Source organism: Gossypium arboreum, chromosome 11 (genome assembly GCF_025698485.1).
Source record: "Gossypium arboreum isolate Shixiya-1 chromosome 11, ASM2569848v2, whole genome shotgun sequence".
NCBI classification, from domain to species: Eukaryota; Viridiplantae; Streptophyta; class Magnoliopsida; order Malvales; family Malvaceae; genus Gossypium; species Gossypium arboreum.
Genome location: NC_069080.1, coordinates 110,087,123 through 110,107,291, shown reverse-complemented (window position 1 = coordinate 110,107,291; position 20,169 = coordinate 110,087,123). Strand labels below are relative to the sequence as shown.

Sequence of the window (20,169 nt, the reverse complement as noted above, 5' to 3'; positions counted from 1 at the left end):
CACACATGTGACCTAGCTACTACAGGTGTCTCGTAGCTTTCTTGTACACATGATGTGCACTCAAGCATCATACATGTGACCTAGCTACGCTCCTCTATTTCATTCGATCTCTCCAATGTTCAACCGGATCTCTCTCTATATTTATTTCCATTCTTCCAATAGTCGATTTATATTTTAACATCAGCTAGTATATTTATATAATAGGCTGAAATATAAGAATGTACATGAAATTATTGTAATATTTACATACAAACTTACCTTGGTGCAAAATGTGGAAATTTTGCAATTTAGTCCAAAACTTTTTCCTTCCCCGCTCGAGATCAATTCGCGTCTTTCTTGATTATGGAGCTTGAAAATTGAAGAAACCCTAGCTATGGAGAGAGGGAGAATTCGGCAGCAACTAAGGAGGATGATGATCAATTTTGTGTTATTTTTCCCATTTTATTTCATTTAATATCCAAATGACCAAAATGCCCTCCTTACTAAACTTTCAAAAATTCCTTCCATGTCCTAATTTTGTCCATGAACTTAAAATTGGTCAAATTGCTATTTAAGACCTCCTAATTAATATTCCAAAACAATTTCATACTAAAAACTTCTGGGATGCAAATTTTGCAACTTATTCAATTTAGTCCCTACTTTCAATTTAAGCACTTTAGGCATAGAATTTCATCACGAAATTTTCACACAATCATGCAATCATATCATAATCCCCAAAATAATTATAAAACAATTATTTCTATCTCGAATTTGTGGTCACGAAACCACTATTCCGATTAGGCCCTAATTCGGGTTGTCACAGCCCATGCTCGAGTTCTTTGGGTGTGTGGGTGCACATGGCTGTGTCGAATGGCTGTGGCTTACTTTGTTTGCTTCTCCCATGCCCGTGTACATAGGTCCACTCTCGTGTTCCTTTTGACAGTGTCGACCACAAGTGTATGAAACGGGCGTGTTGAACGCCCGTGTTACATTCTTAGTTTCAACCACGGTCTCAAGGAACAGGTGTGCCGAATGCCCGTGTTGTTTTGGTAGTTTCGGCCACGGCCATGTCGTACGGTCGTAGCAACTTATCATATCCCGTGTTGGGGAAAAAATCTTGCCCTGTTTTCACAGAGCCTAGTGCACGCCTGTGTGCCTGGTCGCGTGGTCTTTAGAAAGTCTGTGTTCCATGATTCAGTTAGTATGTTAGATGTTAAAAACTAAAATTTTAAAGAAATTAACACTGTTAATGCTCGGGTTGCCTCCTGAGAAGCGCTTATCTATAGTCTAAGCTCGACTTACCTCACTTTTACATGGTCAAGGTGGAACGAGGAGTTTACACTTCTCAACCCTACTATAAACTTTATCAACATAAGGTTTAAGACGAGTATTGTTTACCTTAAATGTGTCGAATTTGGGATGATTTACCTTGACTGTACCATATGGAAAAATACTGAGTACCGTAAAAGGAATTTTTCATTAGGTTCAAAAGTGGTAATACGAGTATCTGCTGCATCTAGTAGTGCTTTGTCTCCAACCTTAAGTTAATTTGGTAAGCTATTGAGCTCGTCCTGGCTCGGTTTTGGTTTATCAGGTGTTCTTGGTTTCTGTATCGGCCATTCATCTAGCTCCTCGATTTGTATCCTTCGTTCTTCACAGATAGGTCCTTTGTTGTTGTTTGAACACGGCCCATATGCGTTCTTCTTAACTATTTTCTGCACAGAAGGTTTCACCACATGATCAGTACTACTAGAATGATTTATAAAACCACCTTCAATTTTCGATGTGTTGCTCGAATTACGAGCGTGAAGGGTGATTGTTTCGTCTCCCACACAAGGTGTGAGTTCACCTATGCCAACATCAATAATGCTTCTTGCAGTCGCTAGAAAGGGTCGTCCTAAAATTAAATGTGCGTTACTATCCTTTTCCATGTCTAGAACAACAAAGTCTACTGGGCATAAAAATTTATCGATCTTAACAAGAACATCTTCAATGATACCCCTAGGAAATCTAATGGTTTTATCAGCCAATTGAATGCTCATCCTAGTTCGTTTGGGCTTCCCAAGACCTTGTTGTTTAAACATTTTATAAGGTATAACATTAATGCTTGCCCTTAAGTCAACCAATGCGTGATGAACATGGAAACTACCAATTAAACAAGGAATCGTAAAACTCCCTGGATCCTTCAATTTGTTGGGTAGCTTATTCTGTAATATGGCTGAGCAAAACTGCATTCAACTCCGCATGCGACTCTTCGTCCAACTTTCATTTATTTGTCAAAAGCTCCTTTAAAAACCTGACTGCATTTGGCATCTGCGAAAGAGCTTCAATAAATGGTAGCTTATTCTGTAATATGGCTGAGCAAAACTGCATTCAACTCCGCATGCGACTCTTCGTCCAACTTTCATTTATTTGTCAAAAGCTCCTTTAAAAACCTGACTGCATTTGGCATCTGCGAAAGAGCTTCAATAAATGGTAAGTTAATATGTAGTTTCTTTAAAAGTTTAAGGAATTTACCAAATTGTTCGTCTGATAGGTCCTTCCTTGACGCATTGGGGTATGGCACACGAGGTTTATATTCTATACTCATCAGCTTTGGGTCATTTTAGCCTACCTCATTCTTACATTTGCTTACCACCGTTTCTGGCCTTGGTTTTGCAACTAACCCTTCTTCATTTTGAATGGTAATAGCGTTGAGTTGCTCCCTTGGGTTAGATTCAGTGTTGGTTGGTAGGCTGCCTTGTGGTTATTCGGAAATCAACTTGGCAAGCTGTCCAATCTGAGTTTCAAGCCCCTGGATTGATGCTTTTTGATTTTTGAGTGCTGCCTTGGTATTCTGAAAATGAGTTTCTGACACTGAGATGAATTTTGTTAGTATCTCCTTAAGGTTCGGCTTTTTCTCTTGTTGGTAGGGTGGTTGTTGGAAGCCTGGAGGTGGTGGTCTCTGATTCCCTTAGCCTTCCCATGAAAAATTTGGGTGGTTCATCCAACCTGCATTGTAAGTATTGCTATAAGGATTGTTTTAAGATCGAGGATTGTTACCCATGTAATTTAACTTCTCCTTCTCCATGTTGTGGCCATAAGATGGGTATTTTGAACTGCTTGATCCACCTCCACTCGCTTCGCACTGCATTACTGGGTGAACCTGTGAAGAACTAAGGAAACCACCAATTTTCTTATTCAAAAGTTCTACCTGATTAAATAGCCTGGTGACCGAATTGACGTTTTAAACACCGGCTGTTTTTGTTGGCTTTATCCTCATGACTTGCCACTGATATTAATTCAGCGACATCTCCTCTATAAATTCATAGGCATCTTCAGGTGTCTTATTATTGATGGTTCCGCCAGCAGCTACGTCAACTATCTGCCGAGTCGAAGGATTCAGGCCATTATGAAAGGTTTGAACCTGTAACCAGAGTGGTAACCCATGGTGAGGGCATCTTCTCAAGAGGTCTTTGTATCTCTCCCATGCATCGTAGAGTGTTTCTAAATCCATCTGCATAAAAGAAGAGATATCATTACGTGATTTAGCCGGCGGAAAATATTTTAATAAAAACTTTTCGATCATTTGTTCCCAAGTAGTGATTGACTCCCATGGCAACGAGTTCAACCACTGTTTAGCTTTGTTTCTCAATGAAAAAAGGGAATAACCGAAGGTGAATGGCGTCATTAGAAACGCCATTAATTTTAAATGTATCACATAGTTCCAAAAAGTTTGCGAAGTGAGAATTGGGATCCTCGTCCTACAAACCATCAAACTAAACAAACTGTTGTATCATTTGAATTGTGTTAGGTTTCAGTTCAAAAGTATTTGCAGCTACAGCAGGTCTAACTATGCTTGATTCAGTTCCTGTTAAAGAAGGTTTAGCATAATCATACATAGTGCGTGAAGCAGGATTCTAATTAACAACAATCGCAGAAGGTAGCGGGTTTTCTTGGTTTCCAGCCATCTCTTCAGTTGTGGTTGAAGTATCGTCCTCTTGCTCTTCCTCTGTGTATCGTAAGCTTCGCCTTATTTCTCTTCGGTTTCTGCGAATTGTGCGATCGATCTCACTGTCAAAAATTAGTGGTCCTGACGAGTTTCTTCTGGTCATAAACTAGAAAAACTTGTCAGAAGAAAATAAATGAAGAATTAGAAAAGAAAATAAAATTTTAAATTGCAATAAAAGTAAAATGGCTAAAGTAATAAAAATCGAGTGTTCCTAAATTCCTAGCTCCCTGAAAAAGGCGGCAAAAACTTGATGCATAATATTTGTAACAGATTTTAAATATTTATAAATGAATCGTTCTTGAGACTAACTTATTATCATGATTAAGGCAAGTGTACCTATCGAATAGTAGTATAGTTTAGCAAGACCGGGTTGTCGAACCCAAAAGAACTACGAGTACTAGTATTTACTTCCTTTTTATTATCTAGCCTAAAAATTAAAAGGTTTGGTTATCTAAACTAATTACTAACTAAGAATGCATAGAAAGAAAACTTGGGAAAATACTTTTGGGAAAATTCGATTGATTGAGACAATACCTAAGGAAAAATCCACCTAGACTTCACTTGTCATTTGACTCTGAATTAGACGATTTATTCATTTGACTTGATCCGTAAAAATCCCTAAGTTATATTATTATCTCTCTCAAGACTAATAACATCTAACCCTAGGGTGAATAATTGAAATCTCTTTCTAATTAATACCCTAGAATTACATTAACTCGATCTATGGATTTTCTTATTAGGTTTCACCCTAATCCAGAAAAATCTTATTACCCTATCTCTAGGCGTGCAATCAACTCCGCTTAATTATGACAAATTTACTCTTAGACAGGGTCTATTCCTCTTCTGCATAAGAGCTTAACTTGAATCAATATCCTGGAATATCAAAACAAGAATTGAGAACACATAATTAAGAACAACTCAAATATTTATCATACAATTCAGATAATAATAATAAGATCCGTCTTAGGTTTCATTCCCTTAGGTATTTAAGGGGGTTTAGTTCATACTTATGAAAGAAAACATCTCAAAAGCATAAAGATAACAAAACATAAGAAAACCCAAAACTCCTGAAGGAACTTGAAGGGAGATCTTCAGTCTTGATGATGAATCTTCTTTTTTCTGAGATGGATCAATCGGCTTCCCTTGAGTAATTTCTTGCTTCCTACTCTGCGTCCCCCTCCTAAGTGCCTCCTCAGGTGTTTAAATAGGTTTTAGAATGCCTAAGAGCCCCCAAAATTGGCTTTTTCTGAATAGGGTTATACTTGGGCTCGGTAGGGACAAGCTCGTGTGCGATTACCCCAGGCTATGGCCAAGGTTGTTAAATAGGCATGGGCATGTGGTCTACCCGTGTAAGTCATGGTTCAATCCTGCCAAAGGGACACGGCCGTGTGACATGCCCGTATGAGGAAGTCTAGGCCGTGTTGATTTCCCATGTAGGTCCATTTTCTCCATTTTCAGCCCGTTTCTTGCCCTTTTTACTCTCCTATGCTCACCTAAGTATAAAACATGAAATTAAAGGATTAGGAGCATTGAATTCACCAATTATAATGAGAAACCATCCATAATTGCACTAAGCATGGGATAAAAATATGTATAAATTATGGTTTATCACAAATCATTTCAAAATCAAGTTTCACTTTGTGAAAGAAGTGAAGCAAGCCAAGGAAGTCACACTAGTTCACTGCAGTTTACAAGATCAATTACCTGACATCTTAACAAAATCTCTTAGGAAAATGAGGTTTGAAAAGCTACGTTATGGTATTGGAGTTCAAAGTATGGAGGTTAAGGAGGAGTGTTGTGAAATGACCATGCATGCAAACTACGAGCTTACTAGAAGAGCTCACCAAAATGTGCGAGCTCACCAAATGTGCAAACTCACCAAACTTGAGAGCTCACTAGAAGAGCTCACCAAAATGTGCGAGCTTACCAAATGTTGCCAACTTACCAACTTGCATTGGAGAAGTGATAATTTTGATTAGACATATTGGCATGTGATTAAACACAAACCAGCCAATGAAAAATAAAAGTTATATGAATCTAGTCACTAGATTAAAGTCAAGTTGTAATATTTTATTATTATTTTCACCTTATTTAAGCATATTTTTTCATGTAAACTATATATCAATTTTTTAATAAAACAGTTTACCAAAAATTAACCTATCCATTTTTCATGTTTTTGCTTCTATTTCAACCCCTCATTCATAAAAGATCCAACATTTGGTAAGTGTAAAAGTAGTGAAGTAATTTTCTTGTCTTTCCATTGATGCAGTTTTTGTTAATTGCAAGTGATAAACCGTAAATTATACATATTTTTAGCCCATGTTTAATGCATTTTATGGATGATTTTCCATTAGAATTGGTGAATTCGATGCTCCTAAGGCTTTAATTCCATATTTTATACTTAGGAGAGCATAGGAGAGAAAAAGCAATAAGAAACAGGCCAAAAATGAATAAAATGGGCCAAAGCACGAAATTAACACAGCCTGGACCTCCTCACACGGGTAGACCACACAGCCATGTCAATTTGGCAGGCTCGAACACGGTCTGACGTAATCGAACACGGACGTGTCCCTGCCTAACCCAAGTTAAGTCTAATTCGGAAAAGGCCACTTTGGAGGGTTTTTAGGCATTCCAAAGCCTATAAATACACATTAGAGGAGCAAGGAAGGGGGGACAAAGAATTGGGAGTAAGGAATTACTCCAAGGAAGCTGATTGATCCATCTCGAAAGCTGGATTCATCATCAAGACTGAAGATCTCTCCTCAATTTCCCTTCAGGAGTTTTGGGTTTTCTTTATGTTTTGTATTCTTTATTCTTCTGAGATGTTTTCCTATTTAGTTATGAACTAAACCCCTAAATACCTTAGGGGAATAAAACCTAAGACGAATCTTGTTATTATTTTCTGAATCGTATGATAAATATTTAACTTATTCTTAATTATGTGTTCTCAATTCTTGTTTTAATATCCCAGGATACTGATTCAAGACACCCTCTTATTCAGAGGACGAATAGACCTTGTCTAAGAGTACATTTGTCATAATTAAGCGGAGTTGATTGCATGCCTAGAAATAGGGTGACAAGATTTTCTTTGGATTAGGTGAAACCTAATAAGGGATCCATAGATCGAGTTAATGCAACCTAGAGTGTTAATTAGAGAAAAGTCTCGGTTATTCAATCTAGGGATTAGACGTTATTAGTCTTGAATAGGGATAATAACATAACTTAGGGATCTCTACGAAACAAGTTAAATGAATAAATCGTCCGATTTGGATCCAGAATAACAAGTAAAGTCTAGGTGGATTTTTCCTTAGGTATTGTCTCAAGTTAATCGATTTTCCCAAAAGCAATTCCCCAATTCTGTTCTCTGAGCATTCTTAGTTTTAATAATTAGTTTAATAAACAAACCCTTTTTATTCTTAGGCTAGATAATAAAAAAATAGTTATTACTAGTACTTTTGGTTCCCTTGGGTACGATATCCCGGTCTTGCCATTACTATACTATTGTTCGATAGGTGTGCTTGCCTTTTCGTCGTGATAATAGTTAGTCTAGGTTTGATCTTTATTATAAATATTTATTACTTGTTACGAATCACACGATCAAGTTTTTGGCGCCGTTGCCGGGGAACTAAAATATTAGGAACACTAAATTTTTATTACTTTAGCTATTTATTTTTCTTGCAAATTTTATTTTATTTTATTTTTTATTAATTTACATTTTCTTTCTCTTGGTAGGTTTTTATAGTTTATGACTAGAAGAAACCCGTTGGGACCATTACTTTTTGACGAAGAAATCAATCACACAGTTCGCAAAAACTAAAGAGAAATAAGGCGAAGCTTAAGATACACAGAGAATGAGCAAGAGGACGATACTCAACCCCCAACCGAATAGATGGCTAAAATCCAAGACAATCAACTACCTCATGTAATTACGGTTAATCAAAATCCTGCTCCACGCATTATGTATGATTATGCTAATCCTTCTTTAACAGGAATTGAATCGAGCATAGTTAGACCTGCTGTTTGTTCAGTTTGATAGTTTGCAGGATGAGGATCCCAACACGCACTTGGCGAATTTTCTTGAATCTTGCAATACATTCAAAATCAATGGTGTTTCTGATAATGCCATTCGTCTTCGGTTATTTCCCTTTTCACTAAGAAACAAAGCTAAACAGTGGTTGAACTCGTTACCATGAGGGTCTATCACTACTTCAGAATAAATGACCGAGAAATTTTTACTAAACTATTTTTCGCCAGCTAAAACGGCTAAATTACGTAATGATATCTCTTCTTTTGTGCAGATGGATTTAGAAACACTTTACGATACATGGGAGAGATACAAGGACTTACTGAGAAGGTGCCCTCACCATGGGTTACTGCTTTGGCTGCACGTTCAAACGTTCTACAATGGTGTGAATCCCTCGACAAGACAAATGATTGACGCAGTTGCTGGCGAGACCATTAACAATAAAACACCAGAAGATACCTATGAATTCATAGAGGAGATGTCACTGAACAACTATCAGTGGCAAGTTATGAGGACAAAGCCAACGAAAACAGCCGGCGTCTATAACATCGATTCAGTCACGATGCTCTCAAATCAGGTAGAAGTTCTCAATAAAAAGATTGATAGTTTTCTTGGTTCTACACAGGTACATCCAGTAATGAGGTGTGACTCAAGTGGAGGAGGTGTGCATACAGAATACCAGCCCTTCAATCCTACAACTGAAGAAGAACAAGTCAACTATATGGGTAACAATAACTTTAGATCTCAAAATAACCCATACAGTAATACTTATAATGTAGGTTGGAGGAACCACCCAATTTTTTCCTAGGGAGGTCAAGGAAATCAAAAGCCACAAAATCCTCAGGGTTTTCAACAGCCACCTTATCAACAAGAGAAGAACCAAACCTTGAAGAGATGCTTTCGATGTCAGAAACCTGTTTCCAAAATATCGAGACAGCACTTAAGAATCAACAAGCATCGATCCAAAGACTCGAAACTCAGATAGGCCAGCTGTCCAAACTAATCTCGAAAAGACTACCAGGAAAATTACTCAGTAATACCAAATCAAGAGAACACGTCAAAGCAGTTACACTAAGGAATGGAAAAGTGTTTGCGGAATTTGAAATGAAGCTAACACAAGAAGCTGTGGAAAACGAAAAGAAGGAAGAAAAACCTGAAAATAATGACAAACCAGTACTGGAGGAATATTCACCACCGGTTCTATATCCAGCAAAATAAAAAAAAAGACCGCATTGATGCACAATTCGGTAAGTTTCTTGAACTTTTTAAGCAATTACATATCAACTTACCTTTTGTTGAAGCTATCTCGCAGATGCCTACATACGCAAAATTTTTAAAGGAGCTTTTAACAAATAAAAGGAAGTTCGAGGACTTATCCACAGTAGAACTCAACGAGGAGTGCTCCGCCATACTCCAAAATAAGCTGCCAACCAAACTAAAAGATCCAGGAAGTTTTACTGTCCCTTGCTTAATTGGTAATCTGAATATTGAAAAGCACTAGTTGATTTAGGCGCTAGTATTAATTTGATGCCCTATAAAATGTTCAAGCAACTTGGTCTTGAGGAACCTAAACCCACTAGGATGAGTATTTAATTAGCCGATAGATCTGTTAAATATCTCAGGGGTATTATAGAAGACGTACTCGTAAAAGTAGATAAATTTATATTCCCTATTGATTTTGTTGTGCTTGACATGGGTGAAGATGTAGAAGTACCCTTAATTTTAGGGCACCCATTCCTAGCCACTGCTAGAGCCATGATTGATGTGGGTGATGGTAAATTGGTACTTAGAGTAGGTAACGAGGAAATGATTTTTAAAATTTATGATGCTATGAAATTCTCTAGGGAACAAGATAATTCATGTTATTTCATTGACTCTATTGATCATATTACTCAAGACTCTTTTCAGGAAATTGTGCAAGAGGCAATGACAGAACTGTGTCCAGCTCAAGACGAGGAGATAGTGTAGGTTGTCCCCAAGAAAGGAGGCATGACGGTTGTGACCAACGAGAAGAATGATCTAATCCCAACAAGAACAGTTACAGGATGGAGAGTTTGCATAGACTACAGGAAATTGAACGATTCCATAAGAAAAGATCACTTCCCCTTGCCATTCATTGACCAAATGTTAGAAAGATTATCCAGACACAGGTATTACTGCTTCCTAGACGGGCTCTCTGGTTACTTCCAAATCCCAATAGCTCCTGAAGATAAAGAAAAGACGACATTCACATGCCCAAATGGTACGTTCGCTTATCGTAGAATGCCTTTTGGATTATGCAATGCCCCTACTACTTTTCAGCTCTGTATGATAGCTGTATTCGACGAACTCGTGGAAGATATCATGAAGTTTTCATGGATGATTTTTCGGTATTCGATAACTCTTTCCATCTTTGCTTTAAAAATTTAAAATGAGTTTTAATAACATGTGAAGAAACAAACCTTGTGCTTAATTGGGAGAAATGTCACTTCATGGTTCAAGAAGGTATTGTACTAGGGCATAAAATTTCTTGTAAAGGGATTGAGGTGGATAAATCTAAAGTAGAAAAAATCGAGAAATTACCACCTCCTAGATCAGTTAAGGCTATTAGAAGATTTTTAGGACATGTTGGTTTTTATAGAAGATTCATTAAGGATTTTTCTAAAATAGCTAATCCTTTAACCAAATTGTTAGAAAAAGATATACCTTTTAACTTCAATCAGGAATGTTTAGAAGCATTTAATACTTTAAAGGATAAATTAATTAATTGTGTGATGCGAGTGATTTTGCAGTAGGTGCAGTACTGGGACAGCGAAGAGACAAGCATTTTCAACCCATCTATTACGCCAGCAAAACCTTAACAGCTGCACAAGAAAATTATACTACAACGGAAAAAGAGTTACTAGCTGTGGTTTTTGCTTTTGATAAATTTCGATCATATCTCATATTGGCTAAAGTTGTTGTTTACACTGACTATTCCGCCCTTCGCTACCTTTTAACTAAAACCAATGCAAAACCTCGACTCATCCGATGGATTCTCCTTTTGCAGGAATTTGATCTTGGAAATTCAGGACAAGAAAGGAGTCGAAAATCTCACGACTGATCATCTGTCCAGGCTCGAGAAATCTAATACTAGAGAACTAGATGACGTGGAAATAAATGATTCATTCCCTGAAGAACAATTTTTTGCCATATCTAACTCCGAGGTACCCTGGTTTGCAGACATCGCAAATTTTTTAGCTGCTAACATTATCCCAAAAAGGTTTACACACCAGCAAAAGAAGCGATTCTTTAATGATGTAAAAAAACTACTTTTGGGACGATCCATTTTTGTTTCGCAGATGTGTAGATCAAGTCATCAGAAGATGCATTACAGGACCAAAAATATCAAAAATATTGGAACACTGCCACTCCGGGCCAACCGGAGGACACTATAGTGGAACTAAGACTGCACACAAAATACTTGAATCAAGTTTTTATTGGCCTTCATTATTCAAAGACGCTATCAGGTATGTTACTTTATGTGACAAATGCCAACGGATAAGTAACATATCTAAACGTGATGAAATGCCTTAAAAATATATGCTTTCTTGTGAAATATTTGATGTGTGGGGTATCGATTTCATGGGCCCATTCCCCAGTTCATTCAAAAATAAAAACATCTTAGTAGCAGTCGACTACATGTCCAAATGGGTAGAAGCCCAAGCTCTACCTACTAATGATGCTAGAGTGGTAGTACTTTCTTAAAAAACTCTTTTCGAGATTCGGAACACCTAGAGCAATTATCAGTGACAAGGGCACTCATTTTTGTAATACCCAATTTGAAAAAACCCTTAAGAAATACGGAGTTCATCATAGAACGGCTACCCCATACCATCCTCAAACTAACGGACAAGCTGAAGTAGCAAACCGAGAACTCAAACGGATCCTTGAAAAACGGTAGAATCAAATAGAAAAGACTGTGCAACAAAAATAGACGATGCCTTATGGGCTTACAGAACTGCTTTTAAGACTCTTATAGGGACATCACCTTACAGTCTTGTTTATAGAAAAAGTTGTTATCTCCCTTTCGAACTAGAGCATAAAGCTTTTTGGGCTATTAAATTTCTAAACCTTGATCCCGAACTTGTAGGAGAAAATAGGTTGATGTAGCTGAACGAACTAGATGAATGGCGAGCCAATGCATACGAAAATTCACGCCTATACAAGGAAGCAACAAAGCGGCGCCATGATATTCACTTAAAGCAATGGAAACAATTTGAAGTTGGGGATCTTATCTTACTAAACAACTCAAGACTCAAATTGTTTCCTAGAAAACTAAAATCACGATGGTCAGGACCCTTCGCAATTCAATCTGTTCATCTATATGGCACAATAGAAGTAAGTCACCCATCATATGGTACTTTTAAAGTAAATGGACAACGTCTCAAACTTTATAATGGTGAGGATTTTAAAGTCCATGGAGAGGAGCTACGACTCCACAAACTGCCCTGAGTATGCTAACAAGGTAACAGTCAAGCTTAGACTATAAACAAGTGCTTCTCGAGAGGCAACCCGAGTACTAACCATTTTAAATTATTTTAAATTCAAATTTTAAACATTTAGGTCACTAACAGAGTATTTGAAGCACAGGTTCCCAGCACCACACGGCCTGTAACAGGCCGTGCTTAAGGCCGTGTACACCAACACGGAGGGAAACACAACTGTGCAATACAACCGTGGTCGAGCCTACCAAAACAACACGGGTGTGTGACACGCCCGTGTCTAGCACCAGTGGACAACACTGTCAGAATGCCACGGGCGTGTGACAACTTACACGACCGTGGGAGAAGCGAACCTCGCCAGACACGGGCGTGCGACACGATCATGCAGCCACACGGCCTATACACACAGGCGTGCGAGAAGGCCGTGTGACGCCATCACAATTCGCGACGAACACGGACGGGACACGAACCACACGGGCGTGTGCACCAGTCGTGCCACTTGAAAAATTAGAATAATTATTTTCTTTTATTAAGGTTTTTAAGATTCATTTGTTTTCAAGATTCATTTTTTTTCCTTTTAAAAATGGCTTACCTTCAGAGTCAAGCTTGCCATCCAGAGTTATCTCCAATACTCGATCTCGTCAACCCAAGAATATCACCCATTCTTAATACAGGAAGTTTCACTTCTCTCCCTATCTTAATTTATTTATTCTCTAATATCTATCTTTGTACATTGAGAGCAATGTACATCTTAAGTGTGTGGGGATATTTATTTCATTATCAGAAAATCCCTGAATGATTGCCTTGTTCCCTTGAAAAAGCTCTCATATCATATTTAGGATAAATTTTGATTGATTTATGATTTTGATTGATATATCTTGAATTAAAACGTAGGTAATTATGCATTGATTGTTTAAACTTTAAGACATAAGAGAATCAATCATGATAAGTTGATTTTTAAGATACTAAAACCTTAGGCTATTTCCCCAAAGTTTAGGTATTCCTTTGAATTGGAACTCACAAGTTTTTAACATCAAAAAGCCATAATTTTTTGTGAGATTTTTTAGCCTTTTAAGCATCTATTCATCCTTTCATGCTCACTTTTATTATTGTTTTGAGTGCGTCAGTATTGAACTGTTATTCTAGAACTTGCTTGATTATGCATGTCGAGACCACATCATTTGATTTGATATATCAAAATGATTAAAGTGCTTAGGATTAACCCACTCATGCCATGAAAAGCCTACCTCCACAATTAACCCTTAGTAAACCCCCTTGAGCCTAACAAGCCATTTCTTGTATTACCCTTAATATTAACCATTAACCCATTATTGTTGAAATCCCCCAAATTAATTTGATCCCTATTTTTGTCGAGATCTAAGTTGGAAAAGTTGCTTAGCTATGTTTTTCTTCTTTATTTAACTTGTTCTTAAAAAAAAACACAACTATGTATGCATATCTGTAATTTCATATTCTGAGAGAAGCTCTGTTGTACGCAAGTGAAGATTAACTCTTTTTTTAGTTGGGCAACTTTTCGATTCAATCTCGATTTTAACCCTTTCTTTCAGCTTGTGACCACACCCCCTAACCAAGTGTCATTACAACCCTTTAAAAGACCTTTTGATTAATGTATCATATTAAATTATAGTGGTGGAGATTTGATTTTCATGCAAGCCTATGGTAATGACTTTCCATTATTGACTATTGAGTGCTTCCTTTATTGTCCTTAAAACACCTCGAGTGATTTGAGTGAATCTTTAGTGAGGATGTAAAACTCTGTGATATTCTGAATTGAAGGTAATTACTTAGATGAAGGGAGACACCTATATTTTTAGAATAAAATGCTCAACTTGGAATGATTGAAACTTTTAAGTTCTTTTAGTTGAATTCTCAATGTACGATTACCTATGAATTATTTTGAGATTTTATCGATAGAATTATAAGTTGAGAAGAATTTATTTTGATTATGAGTTGAGGATTTTGTTTGAGGACAAGCAAATGCTTAAGTGTAGGGGTATTTGATAAACCGTAAATTATACATATTTTTACCCCATGTTTAATGCATTTTATGGATGATTTTCCATTAGAATTGGTGAATTCGATGCTCCTAATGCTTTAATTTCATATTTTATACTTAGAAGAGCATAGGAGAGAAAAAAGAATGAGAAACGGGCCAAAAATGAAGAAAATGGGCCAAAGCATGAAATTAACACGGCCTGGACCTCCTCACACGGGCAGACCACACAACCGTGTCAATTTGGTAGGCTCGAACATGGCCTGAAGTAATCGAACACGGCCATGTGCCACGGGCGTGTCCCTGCCGAGCCCAAGTTAAGTCCAATTCAGAAAAGGCCACTTTGGAGGGTTTTTAGGCATTCCAAAGCCTATAAATACACATTATAGGAGCAAGGAAGGGGGGGACGGAGAATTGGGAGTAAGGAATTACACCAAGGAAGCTGATTGATCCATCTCGGAAGCCGGATTCATGATCAAGGCTGAAGATCTCTCCTCAATTTCCCTTCAGGAGTTTTGGGTTTTCTTTATGTTTTGTATTCTTTATTCTTCTGAGATGTTTTCCTATTTAGTTATGAACTAAACCCCTAAATACCTAAGGGGAATGAAACCTAAGACGAATCTTGTTATTATTTTCTGAATCGTATGATAAATATTTAACTTGTTCTTAATTATGTGTTCTTAATTCTTGTTTTGATATCCCAGGATAATGATTCAAGACACGCTCTTATTTAAAGGAGAAATAGACCCTGTCTAAGAGTACATTTGTCATAATTAAGCGGAGTTAATTGCGCGCCTAGAAATAGGGTGACAAGATTTTACCGGATTAGTGTAAAACCTAATAAGGGGATCCATAGATCGAGTTAATGCAACCCTAGAGTGTTAATTAGAGAAAAGTCTCGGTTATTCAATCTAGGGATTAGATATTATTAGTCTTGAATAGGGATAATAACATAACTTAAGGATATCTATAGAACAATTTAAATGAATAAATCATCCGATTCGGAGCCAGAATAACACGTAAAGTCTAGGTGGATTTTTCTTTAGGTATTGTTTCAAGTCAATCGATTTTCCCAAAAGCAATTCCCCAATACTGTTCTCTGAGCGTTCTTAGTTTTAATAATTAGTTTAATAAACAAACCCTTTTTATTCTTAGGCTAGATAATAGAAAGATAGTTATTACTAGTACTTTTGGTTCCCTTGGGTACGATATCCCGGTCTTGCCATTACTATACTATTGTTCGATAGGTGCGCTTTCCTTTTCGTCGTAATAATAGTTAGTCTAGGTTTGATCTTTATTATAAATATTTATTACTTGTTACGAATCACGCGATCAGCAAGTTCTGCAAAGACCCAAAGCTTGCAACCCTAGAAGACTTCTTCCTTTCAGGGCTCAACATTCGAGGAAATACATCAAACCGAGTACGATCAGTGGTCACTCCAGCCAATGATGAACAAATACCAGGACTTAACACTGTAGCCATTTCTATAATTTGAGTTGACTATTTATCTTACGGGTGACTAAACCCTCCTCACACTCACCCTCGTGCCAACGAAATCCTAGTCATTTTGGAGGGCACACTCCACGTTGGCGTCACTACATCAAACCCGGATAACCATCTCTTTACCAAAGTCTTAAACCTTGGAGATGCTTTTGTTTTCCCAATCGGTTTGATTCACTTCTAGCAGGCAGACTCATGTTGTTGCCTTTTCTACTTTCAGTAGCCAAAACCCAGAGACTATTACCATTCCAAATGTACTATTTGGTTTATGTTAGAAATCAAACCAACTTTTCAAAGTCAAAAATTACAACCAAAGAGTTTGTATCCAAATTGGCTTCTACCTCATACATCTTGGTTTTCAAATTGGATACAACTTTGCAAATTGGATAAAGCTTATCATGTTGGAAACTTTATGAAAAATCAAGATGGTAGCAATATTGAAAAAAAATACAAGGCAAGGCATGTATAATGGATAAGCATTATCATTTATGATATACTTAAGGGATAAGCAATCATAAAGGTAACTAGACTATGTCTATATATATATATATGTATGTATAGTTCATGTGTTGTGAGTACTGAGAAAAAAATTAGCTAGAGTTTGAGAGAAAAAAAAGTGTTGTGAGTATAGACAGAAAAACTAGCAGCAGCTAGTATTGTGAGAAAAAAAAATAAAGAGAGTTTGTATTGTATTTTTTATTGTGCTTATTTGTGAGTAATAAAAATTAGTATTTGAGTTTTTTTATTACTATGCTTCCAACAAGTGGTATCCGAGCTAGGTTCGTGTTGACGTCATAATGGAAAACATGATTCAATGCAGATACCGAAATTAACAAAGACAAATTATGGCAACTGGAGCATCCAGATGAGGGCTTTGCTTAGTTCTCAAGATTCTTAGGACATTGTCGAAGAAAGATATGTCGAGCCCGAAAATGCAGCTGCCGAAGCAATTTTTACAAATGAAGAAAAAAGAGCATTGAAAGAAGCTCGTAAAAAGGATAAAATGGAGTTGTTCTTTATTTTTCAAGGTGTTGATGAATCAACCTTTGAAAAAATTTCAGATGCGAAGACATCAAACGAAGCATGGGGAATTTTGCAAAAATCCCTTCAAGGATCGAAGAAGGCCAAAAAGGTACTTTTACAAACCCTTAGAACCGAATTTGATACATTGAAAATGAAACCTTCAAAAAACATTGATGATTATGTTATCTGAGTGAAAGTGGTGGTAAATGAAATGAAAAGGAATGGAGAAACACTTGATGATGTCAGAGTAATCGAAAAAATTTTGCGGTCATTGACACGCAAATTTGACTATTTGGTGGTTGCCATTGAAGAGTCAAAAGATTTGTCACAAATATCAATTGATGAACTTCTGGGTTCTCTCCAAGCCCATGAGCATAAAATGAAGCTAAATGATGATATTAAAAATTCAGACAAAGTCTTGCAAAGCAAGTTGTCCTTCAACGAAAGTGGAGTTAGGGATAATTTTGGACAAGGTACGAGCAATTGTGGAAGATACTGTGGAGGATATAGAGGTAGAAACAGAGGTGGACGAGAAACACGTGGACGAGGAAATCAATCATATGGTAAAGTCCAAACAAGTGACGAATATCAAATATCGAGTCGTGGACAAGGAGCTTGACGCCGAGGTCGAGGCAGAGGTAGATTTCAACAAGGAAATAAATCTCAGGTACAATGTTATAATTGCAATAAATATGGCCATTATAGTTACAAGTGTAGATCAAATCCCAAGACGGAGGAGAGAAATCATGTAGCAGCAGCTAAAGAAGAAGAAAACGTGGAATCTAGTGTATTTTTCACTTATAAAGAAAGTGAAAAATCAAGAACAAATATTTGGTATCTTGATAATTGCGCCAGCAATCACATGTGTGGCCGAAAAGACTTATTTTCAGAATTGAATGAGAATATTCATGGACAAGAAACGTTTGGAGATAAATCGCATGCCACGGTCAAAGGCAAAGGCAAAGTCGCTATTATACAAAAGAATGGAGAAAAGAAGTTCATTTCAGATGTTTATTACGTACCAGCTTTGAAAAGCAACATCATCAGCCTTGGACAGCTTCTAGAAAAAGGATATGAAGTACATATGAAGGATTCCATGCTCTCCTTAAAAAATAAAAGTGGTGAATTAATTGCCCAAGTTGATATGACGTGTAACCGTCTGTTTACTATTGACATTGAATCTGGAGAGGTGAAATGCATGAAGAATACAATTAAAGATGAATCATGGTTGTGGCATTTAAGGTTCGGTCATCTTGGTTTTTCTAATCTGAAGCTATTGTTAAAAGAAAATATGGTGAATGGGTTGCCAGAAATTAATCCTCCTGATCAACTATGTGAAGCCTGCATTAAAGGAAAACAACACAGACAGAGTTTGAAGCGGGAAAAACTCGACGAGCTAGGAGACCATTGGAGATCGTGCACTCCGATATAGCAAGTCCTTTTGATATACCATCACTTGGTGGAAACAAGTACTATGTTACTTTTATTGATGATTTTAGTAGAAATATTTGGATATATCTTCTTAAAACAAAATTAGAAACATTTGAAAAGTTTATCGAGTTCAAAGCCATAGTAGAAAAACAGAGTGGACATTTCATTAAAATACTTAGAACTGATAGAGATGGTGAGTATACTTCAAAGCTATTTGAAAGCTTCTGCAAGGAACACGGAATTATTCACCAGTTGTCAACTGCGTACACGCCATAACAAAATGGAGTCGCTGAAAGAAGAACCGTACTATTCTTGATATGGCAAGAAGCATGGTTAAAGGTAAGCATTTACCAAGAACTTTTTGGGCTGAAGCTGTTCAATGTACTGTTTATTTGTTGAACTGGTATCCAAAAAAAAAGTGTGAAATACAAGACGCCAAATGAAGCTTGGAGCAATCAAAAGCCAGGAGTCGAACATCTTAAGATTTTTGGATTCATCACATATGCTTATGTTGCTGACCAGATGAGAAAGAAGTTTGACGACAAAGGAGTAAAATGTATTTTCATTGGTTATAAAAAGAGAAGCAATGCATATAGGTTATACAACCCTCTCACCAAGAAAGTTATTATTTCAAGAGATGTTGAATTCGATGAAGCTGATTATTGGAGATGGAGTGAAGAAGAAAAGAAAATTGAAGGATTATTTTTCAGTGATGACAAAGACGACGACTTCGTTAATCATGAACAAGGCGATGATCAAAGCCCTCCTCCAAGTCCTATTGCAACAACTCTGACAACATCATCATCACCAACCAGCAGCAATACCAGCAACTCAGAGGAAACACCTGCAAGAATGCGTAGTTTACGTGATATTTATGAGGTTACAGAACCAATAGAAACAATACTCAATTATTCATTATTTTGTTTAATGACAGAATGTGATCCAATACTATATGAAGATGCAATTAAAGATGACAGATGGAAGAAGGCAATGGATGAAGAAATTGCAGCAATAAGAAAAAATGACACATGGGAGCTAAAAAGTCTACCAGAAGGACATAGTTCAATTGGAGTCAAATGGGTGTACAAGACGAAGACCAACAGAGAAGGAAAAGTGGAGAAATACAAAGCAAGACTAGTTGCAAAAGGCTACAAGTAAAGATATGGTGTAGACTATGATGAAGTATTTGCTCCAGTCGCTAGAATTGATACTATAAGGCTTCTCATGGCAATTACAGCACAAAATAAATGGAAAATTTATCAGATGGACGTGAAGTCAACATTCCTTAATGGCTACCTAGAAGAAGAAGTCTACATTGAACAACCACCTGGATATTGCAAACAAAGACAAGAAGGCAAAGTTATCACTTGAAGAAAGCTTTATATAGACTAAAGTAGGCTCCGAGAGCATGGAACACAAGAATAGATGAATACTTTCAGAAGAACAAGTTCATGAAAAGCCCATACGAGCATGCTCTATATACGAAGAAAAATGAAGTTGGTGACATCATGATCGTGTGCTTATATGTGGATGATATGATTTTCACGAGAAACAATCCAGGTATGTTCAATGACTTTAAGAAAGCTATGACTAAAGAATTTGAAATGACAGATATAGGTGAAATGTCATACTTTCTTGGAGTCGATGTGAAACAAATGAAAGATGGAACATTTGTGTCTCAAAAGAATTATGCGAAACAAATTTTAAGAAAATTCAATATGAAAGATTGCAAGCCAGTAGCCA

The 20,169-nt window shown here is 36.9% G+C and overlaps 2 non-coding genes across 2 annotated transcripts; one reads left to right on the top strand and one right to left on the bottom strand.

Annotated features, from left to right (window-relative positions):
* The first annotated feature begins 3,401 nt into the window (after window positions 1-3,401).
* Window positions 3,402-3,507, top strand: LOC128284695 (small nucleolar RNA R71). The gene has a single exon (XR_008275118.1). It is a non-coding gene; the product is annotated as a small nucleolar RNA R71 (small nucleolar RNA).
* A 4,728-nt stretch (window positions 3,508-8,235) lies between these two features.
* On the bottom strand, window positions 8,236-8,342 carry LOC128284998 (small nucleolar RNA R71). Its single transcript, XR_008275414.1, has one exon. It is a non-coding gene; the product is annotated as a small nucleolar RNA R71 (small nucleolar RNA).
* Window positions 8,343-20,169: the final 11,827 nt, after the last annotated feature.